Genomic DNA, 9,531 nt, shown 5'->3' with positions numbered 1-9,531 from the left:
TGTTAAAACCTTCGGTCTGTCAGCAAACATTTTTTTGATATGTTGCAATTACTAGGTACATAAATGTCAACTCAGGGTTTTAAGACAAACGGTTGCTTTCCTGTCCAGCAGGTTGCGTTCAATAGTTCCACATAATTTTAGTCATGTTTTAAAAAGACATTTAATATATACGTATATATCATTCGAGCTACAAAGACCGGTTGAATATAATTCGTCTACCTCATAATTTATATATATAGTAGATATATATATAGTATATATAATATATATATATATATATATATATATATATATAATATATATATATATATATATATATATATATATATATATATATATATATATATATATATCTGTGTATATATATGTGTGTATATGTGTGTGTGTGTGCGTGTGTGTGTGTGTGAAAACTAGTCAGGTTTCCAGGAAAATTCGTTTCCTCTTAAACCCCAAGTTGTAAATTATGTACCCGCGAATTACCCGACTGTGGAGCATTGGCATCCTAAATAGACGAAAAGGTCAAGGCCTTACAACATAAACTGCTACACTTATAGTGAACTATTTGTATTTTCAAGAGTTATAGTTTCAGTTATTTCAGTTTTTTTTTGTATTTATCCATAAGTGCCATTGTGGTTTGCCCTGTAAAGAAACTTACATATTACTTTAGGAGATTCAAAAGAATCAGGAAATGAAAGAAGAAAGCATTGTAGATGTAGAAGCAGGAACGAACCTCTGTATGTTAAGACGGCTTTGAGTTGGCAATCTACAAATTACGAGGACTTAAATCATGAGAAAATCGTTTGGGAGGTTTAGATTAAAAGGACAGTCACTTTACGTAAGACTTAGGCTCCGTTACTTAGCTCAGAGGCACAATTTGAGGGCAATAGTAATGCTTCTCTTGCCCGTTCCTCTTTTCCATTTGAGTGGAAAGATTAAGAAGATGCACTGGAAACATCGTTAATGAAAGTTCGCAAATGTGATTTACTTATCTAATGATTAAACCAAATGGAAAACACTGACCTATAGATTGTAAGGCTGGCAGCGATGGGATTTGTCAATAAGGGCAATTCTATCGCAAGCCACTCAATAATCGAATGTAAAATTGATTAGCAAATAAATGGGAATCTGAATATAATTTTAGGGCACAATATATACAATTAGAGTGTAGTTAATCATGAATGTGGAACGTGGTCCTAAAGTGAGGAGACGAAAGGGTTACAATGATTCAGTCTTGTGGGATATAAAGGTGCATGATCATAAAGATAAAACCTATTCAGTTGGAAGGGGAGACTGCAAGGGTACTGGGAATACTCCGAAACTTTTATGTATATTAATTACCATAAAGTGTGACGTAAGTTGTAGCAGAGAATGCATGGTAAACGAGAGGCATTATTATTCTGTGTTTCTGGTTTTATTCTGTTTTTATTCTTAATCTATTAAAAAGGTTTTTAATTTTGTTGTTGGTAAACATTGTGTGTATCTTTTTACTTATACGCAATTAATGTGCAATCGTTTCAGCCTGGAAAATGTATCAAGCTGATACGAAACGTCGGCGCTAAATAAATGGATAAAAGACAGAACGCGTCTCCCTACTCCAGTATGTATGGATATGAATACTTATCACATCACCGTGATTCATGCAAATCATTCGAGCTACAAATGTCCTTTAATATCTAATTCGCTCTACCTTGGAAGTGATATATTTTCATATATGTACCGAAGGGGAATATTTAGTTGATAATAATTTCGTCCCCCCATGAGATCAAACCACCGTCCAGTGGACGTAGATTGGCCCATTGAGTATATGAGGTCATCTAGCCGTGGTAAAGGGTAACTATCCTTAACAGTAACAGAGTTTACTCTCCTGTAATCTGTACATAGTCGCATACTGCCATCCTCCTTTGGTACCAACAGACAGGGAGATGCCCATGGTGACTTGCTAGGTTTAGCTAATCCAGTTCTTAGAAGATAGTCTACTTCTCTCAGTACTTGTTTCTTGGCAGGGCTGATGCGATAAGGGTGCTGCCGTATTGTAGTAGTTCCTGGTAGAAGATCTATATCATGCGTGAGAACTGTGCATCAACCTTGATTTTCCCCGTAAATGTCCAAGAAAGAGTAAATAAGGCTTTGGAGTTCCTGTGACTGATGAAAAGAAAGATGCTGAATAGAATATTTCATGTCTTTTAGATCAGCACAATTATCTAATGAATGCCAAGAATGAACAAAATCAGGTTCACATACTTCAGGTCTCTGAAACTTATTAAAATTAATGCATACAATTTTATCTCCATAACCAATTTCAGAGTTCCTTGAATGATACCATTTTTGAACAATTACATGGATAAGTAGAGTTTTTTCTCTTCTATCAGGAGTTTCAATCACATACGTATTATTATTGACATTTTAATTACTTTATATAGACCAAAAAATTTAGATGTAAAGGGTGACCCAGAAATAGGAAAATATGCCAACACCAGATCCCCTGTGCTAAATTTTCTAATTTTGGCTTTTCGATCATGAAGGTCTTTCTTTTTCATCTGAGCTTTACAAAGATTTTCAAAGGCTATTTTAGGGAATTTGGAAAGGGTTTATTTTAATTTATCCAAATATTGTTGTAAGTAACAGTATTTAATTTAATGCTAGGGGCCCTCTTAATAATTTCCCATAGACCATCTCAAAAGGGGAGACACCAAGTGATTCTTGGGGTGACTCATGTATGGCAAACAATAAATATTTAATTCCCTCATCCCAATCAAGACTACTTTCTAAACAAAACTTCAACATGCTTTTAAAGGTTTGGTGCCATTGTTCAAGAACTCCCTGAGATTCTTTATGATATGCGGATGATAAACTGATTTATATTCATCTCCTTAAGGATTTCAGAAAAGAGATTACTTGTAAAGTTAGAGCCATGATTGGTCTGGACATCCTTTGGGATCTCATAAGTAGAAAAGAAACTTAAAAGGTGTTTTGCAATATTCTTGGCAGATATATTTTTAAGAGGAATGGCCTCTGGAAAACGGGTGCTGGAACACATGAGGGTTAATAAATATTGGTTACCACCTTTTCTCTTGGGTAAGGGTCCAACACAGTCTATTACTAGTTTCTCAAAGGGCGCGTGTGGAACTAACACAGGCTGTAATGGGGTTTTAGGAATTATTTGGTTAGGTTTGCCAGCTGTTTGGCATACATGACATATCTTTAGGAAATCTCTTACATCCTTCCTTAAATTAGGCAAATAGAATTTATCAAGTCTTTTAATTAGTTTTATAGTTTCCCAAATGACCACCCGAACTATCATGTGCAATTTCCATTATATGAGTACGTACTAAAGTAGGGACAGCAATTTGGTGGCTTTCACTCCATGTGTCAAGATTTGAATACTTAGAAGGACGGTAAAAACGCATTAAGATATCATTATTATGATAAAAAGGAGATTTATTCTAAAGTTTCATATCAACAGACTTATCATGCAAACAAGATAAAAATTGATCAGACCTCTGAGCAACTTTAAGTTTATCTCTAGACATTAGCTTACTTAAAAGATCTTTATCTACTTCAACTTTAGGGACATTTACTTTTTTTCCAGATTGGGACCGAGTAACTATATGTGTTGGGGATTGGTCAGTATCTGCTTTCTTATCATTCATGTCATTCATTAAGGCTTGGTCAGTAACTACTTTCTCGTCATTCATGTCATTCACTGGGATATCGGAGACAATCAAATTTGGAATGATTAATTTCCCAGCTAAATCAATACCTAGTAATAATGCAACCACTTCTACTTGCAATTCTGTATCTATCATCCCTAGTTCAACTTCTCCTTTTACAAGCAGACAATCAAGGTAAATATTGGCAAGGGGAATTGATGATATTCACAACACCCTTCTCACCAGTTAGATTCTTCTCAACATTAGGTAAAGCCTTACTATACAACAAGGTCAAAGCAGCCCCAGTGTCTCGTAATATAGTGACCTTATACATTTGTCTTTCCTCCCACAAGGCTATTAATCCTTCAATCTTAAAGTCATCAAACACATCAGATACATTTGCACATACATGAAAACAGGTTTACTCTAGGAGGTTGGAAAACTTACATTAGGTTGCAAAAAAGAATTGCGATATTTATCAGAGCCTTTACATTAAAGTTCTTTACAATTACGAATTGTATGTCCTTCTCTCTTACAATAACTGGTTTTACAAAAGTCTCAGCTCGTTTATTAGGAACAAACCTATGGACTAATGAATAAGTATCAGGTAAAGAAGCAGCTTTCGAGAAATTCTTTTCTTGCCTTTATCTTCGACATAAAGCATTACATTAAGGGGAAGTTTCCCTTTAAATTCTTTAATAAAAACAATTAAATTCATTAGTTCACCAAAAAATGGCTTAAGCCATTTTTTAAAAGCTCTAAGCTTGTAAGAAGCAAATTCTACTAAATATTTGGATGTTGGGTTTACATAGGTTACGAAATGCTTGTCGATATCCTTCCTCTGTTATGGAAAATGCGTCTAAAAGTGCCTTTTTAACTTGTTCTTAGTCATTAGTATCGTCTAGATGCTTAACAACCTTAGCAGCTTTACCTGACAGTTTAGGTTTAATATGCCATACCCACTGTTCAATAGGCCAATTAAGATGCTTAGCAGTTTCCTCAAATATCCTGAAATAATCTTCTGGATTATACTCTGGAAGAGGGAACTAATTTTATATTTCTTGTCAAGTCAAAGGCTAATAATTCTTCTCTAGAAGTTTGTAAAGAAAATTCTTCCTTTTTTTTTTTACCTTACCTCGAGCTTTCACCATTTCAAACTTTTCTCTTTCTTTGTGTAGAGATAACCCCATTTTCTCTCGAGTAGCTTGTAAATATAATTCTTCTAGTTTTAAAGATAACGGCGCTTTTTCACTCTACTGCAAGACGTTCAAACTCTAGCTTTAGTTCAACTGTAAGGGGTAAGGGAAGTAGTTTCTGGAACAAGATACTGTCTAGTTTCAATACCAAGGGACCCAACATGCATATAGTGCTCTATTATAACTTTCATAATCTTAAACTTATGCATGCTAGAACGTACATCAATGTCTAAATGCCTAGTTATTTCAACTAGCTCCGCTTTCTTAGCATAGGTTATAGCGTGCAATTCAGAGGAAGGATCGGCCACAAACTTTTGTGTAACAAATTTCGCCATTATGAAAAAAAGGAAACTTCAAAAATGATAGTAACAACTGAATTGAAGTTTTACAGTGGTTAAATCAGGACTAACTATTAGTTAAGTAATGACCACGAAATTATAAACCTCAACATTGCATAAAAACAAAAGGCTTGTATACAAACATTTTTGTTAAATATTTGAAATTGAATGAGGACGCACTGGAAATATTTCACTCCCGGTTCAAACAAAAAGGAAGTCAAAAGGAAGCATAGTAGCTCAGCTGACAACCGTAACTTACTCCACCTAGTTTAGAACGGTAACTTTACACACACATGTCAAGCGCTGAAAAAGATTCATTCTACACCCCACGGACAAAATGAATAACGCTTGGTACTGGTATCTACGGACACAGGGAAAGACTATAGGCATGTGAAAATCACAAAGTAATAAGATATATAAGGAACTTGTTAAACAATGGTACGACAGATTAAATAGTTAACCAGCGCACGGAGTCTCATTTGTGAAAGAAACGGGTGGGGGAGGGGGTAAAAACCATTACACAGTCACCGACAGACATTTGGAAAAGAGAACGGCCGTTTTCTGTCACCGAAAATTTACACGCAATAATGTAAATAAATAATTCGGTCTAGCATACCTAAAAACAGTCACCTAACGAACGATAATTCAGAATGTTTTCATCAAATAAGGTTGAAAAACGAATCACTGATTAAATGTGAGGTAATTTTAAGCCCACATTCCACGTTACAGTAGACTATGGCAGTTGACGTTTCCCTATGTTATTTTACCTGCTGAACAAGAATTTAAAGTAATATTTATTCGGTCGACTGCAATTAAACCGTAATTTACCTTTGAAGACAACATGAAGGTACAAGGGGTGCGATGTACCAAGGTACGGAGTTCAAAAGTAAATAACAAATTAGTTACAGTCGACTGGCAAAATACTACCTTAAACTCTTGTTAAGTAAGCAAAATAACATAGGAAAACGTTAACTGCTATAGTTTACTTCGACAGAACAATCTTCGAAGGTTTGATAGGGCCAAGAAACAGAAACAAACTGCCATATTTGGGTGCAAGTAGCGGGTGTGGGATACGTAGCCAACAGGGAGCCTTATGTCTGGTAAGGGGCGGAGGTACGGTATGGGGTACTGAGAGAGGAAGGCTCAGGTACGAGTTGGTAAAGCCACACTGGCATATGATGTGAAATAACAATTCCCAATAAATATCACCAACATCAAAAGCACTAAACCTTAGGAGCACCAAAATAATTGATATAACTAAATAATTTACATAAAGATTAGGAACCTTACCTTAAATGTTACATAAACACCTTCCTTTGTGGTCAAGCCTACACTCATTGACAAAATGAAGGCAAAAGGCCTGTTTTCTCAAAAGGCCATGATCTTGACAGTACATTACCAACCTTTCATACTGCCCCAAGTAATGGACTGAAAAGTCTTTATAACTATGGAAACAGTTAACACAAGTATATGGGGCAGAGTAGAGTCGAGTTGGAAATGGGCCTGGAGGAGCAGGAGGCGCCAGGGAATGATTCGGCCATCGTGGTCGGTTGATGACTGAAATGAAATGCATGGGCCGGCAAGTATTTTCAGGAGGAAGTTGGTGGTGGGGGGGGGGGAGTTATCACAAAAGAGGGTAGGGAGGACGGGTCGGGGGCAAATGTTTACATTTGTGAAAAAAACACACAAACGCTTGTATATATTATATATATACACAGTTTTACACATCTGGTACTCAAGTATAAATTATCAAATACAAGCCAAGAGGCCATTTTAGTGAATAATGAATGGAATATTATCAAGTTTCAAGGATCAGAGTGGCCAGTTCAGGGGGTAATTGAACTTAACAAGAAATGTTGGGAACGATTGTAAAAATTGTGTAACCTGCCTGGCGGTGCTCCGCCCCCCCCATACCCCCCTTAAAGAAAGACAAAGTTAAAGCAAGAGTAACATATAGGTTAGGATACTAAAATAACCAACCTAACCTAACCTAGTAGAACGTGTTACCTGACCGGAGGGCTCCGCCCCCATACCCCACCTTAGGGAAGGCAATCTTAGAAGTGTAACATATAGTTTAGATACTAACCTAACCTATGCTAGTAAAACGTGTTATCTGATCGGGGGCCACCTCCCCCCTTTAAGGAAGGCAATCTTAGAAGTGCAACATAGGTTAAGATACTAACCTAACCTAACCTAATAGAACATGTTACCTGACTGGGGGGCCAGAGCCACCCCCACCCCCCCATTCTTAGAAGTGTAACATATAGGTTAGTGTCGTGAATTTCGAACTGATCATTCGAAACCCCTCCATTTAACTTCACAAGTGTTGCGTTAAATTGGGGCAAGACTGAGGGATCTCCGTGGGCGATACATTGAACAGAAAGCGTCCAATACACGACAGTTTATGACGCAATTCCTAAAGGCATGGCGGGGAAGGAAGCGCGTCTTATAGAAAAGAAGACGTTATGAATTTCATTAATAAATATAATTTGCTGATCACTGGTACGAGATAAATTATCTATGTATAGATTTAGAGCCAAGGACTCCATAGCCATAAAAGAATTTGCAGATTACGGCCTTCAGCCAGAACTTTAAGTCAATTCCTTGATCTTAAATAATAACGTAACAGTCATATTTCACATTCAAGAATGAAATAGATTTAGTAATATACGTAATGTCAAAATAATCGATGATTCCCGCCTGAATTACAAGGATTCTGTAGTTCACGCGTGAAAGCGTAAGTTTCTTTTGAAGAAGGGCGAAGCGACGCTTCATTCCTGCCCAGAACCCTGATCCGAGTAAGTACCGTAAAATTTGTGTGTCTCTCAATTCTCCGACTCCCAGCCATCGCCATTCTAGGTCGAATTCCGTCTTAACAGTAAGTTAACTTTATCCACGTATATATGTGTCATCCCTGCGATGAGGACTCGATTTATGCAGCAAAAGAAAGCTGCCAGTGCAAGAAAGTTATTTGTTTGTGACATTGAGTCAATGGGTCTCGTATTGTGCAGATTTTTTCGTCCAGTTGTGGACTTAGTGCTTTACAAGCACGTGACATCAAAGATCCTATGTGCTGCAACATACAAAGGCCATGAGAATTTTCAGGTAATTGTATTTAAATTGGTGAAAGCAGTACGAAACTGCGTGTACTGTGGAATTCTGCTAGGAACTTTAGTTTCGGTGTACTGTTAATGTATTTAAATGTTTATTTTTCGTAATAAAATTGTTATGTTGACCAAATTTTATTGATCTCACCCTAGAGTTTTAGAGTGCGCGCCTCCTCAAGGCCTTGTCATCTGCCCAGAACATCCGGGCACGAATGATATAATAAAAGTCGAGAAAATCCTGACAGTTAGGATTCCTACCTAACCTACAGAATGTATTACAGACAGACAGGAGAGGGGGGGGGGGGGGGGGGGCAGGGGGTGGGGGGGGCGTCCATACCCCCATTCAGACAGATAATATAATATAAAAGAAATATAATAATAAGTAAAATGTTATCCAGAAATTGTTATGGATCAGAAAGGCATGTAAAGGTATATAGAAAAAAGAAGGGGAAAAAATGCATGTGTAATTTGGAATGTCTAAAATGTAAAAATGCAATACCATCAATTTTCACGTCATTGACAGAAAGGTCTCGAAACGTCCAAAAACCTCCTTCTAACCCCACCCCTCAGGAGACTTTAAGGGGCCTGCCCTCAATTGTAACGTAATATTGTAAGATATAGGGAGGGCCAACATTATGAAGTGAGAAATAGTCAGTGCACATATTAAACAATACTATGATAAACGGAACTGAAATAAAGCTTGAAATAATATTACACGATTAGAAAACAAATAAGGAAGAGGAATATATGTAACAATGCATGAATCTCCCCCAAAACCTCCTATCGCAATGTAGGGTTAATAATGCAACATTATTGGTTAAATACATGTACCCACCACAAAACCCCTATCATTTATCTCCTTAGGAAGTTTGTGTCTGAAACAAAAGCTGCCTTATATCTCGGCGCATGCGCAGTAGGAATGGCGCATGTGTAGTAGGGTTCGGCGTTGTAATAGCAGTAGTAATAAGTGAATTTTGGCTATGTAACGGCTCCATAATCGGTTTACTTATCGCTTTATTTCAGCTTCTATTATGTGTTTCAAATGTTATAAATGAGAGGAAATAACACAATAACGCGCCTAAAGCTTCCCCCAAGTGTTTCACCCCATTCAAAACCCCGCATCCCCATCGGTCCCAGTTACTGTAGGATAGAGTTGAACGGCATAATTCTCCCAAGTGTTTTACCCCACCCAGAACCCGCATTCCCATCGGTCCCCTTTGCCGTATGATAGAGTTCAAAG

The 9,531-nt window shown here is 37.1% G+C and overlaps 1 pseudogene; it reads right to left on the bottom strand.

Moving 5' to 3' along the window:
* Nucleotides 1-4,935: 4,935 nt before the first annotated feature.
* Nucleotides 4,936-9,531, bottom strand: part of LOC135195399 (dnaJ protein homolog 1-like) — a 28,832-nt pseudogene continuing 24,236 nt past the window's right edge.

The sequence above is a fragment of the Macrobrachium nipponense genome, chromosome 16 (assembly GCF_015104395.2).
Source record: "Macrobrachium nipponense isolate FS-2020 chromosome 16, ASM1510439v2, whole genome shotgun sequence".
Lineage (NCBI taxonomy): Eukaryota > Metazoa > Arthropoda > Malacostraca > Decapoda > Palaemonidae > Macrobrachium > Macrobrachium nipponense.
Note: the sequence above shows the minus strand (reverse complement) of the source record. Positions and strands in the feature narration are given on the sequence as shown.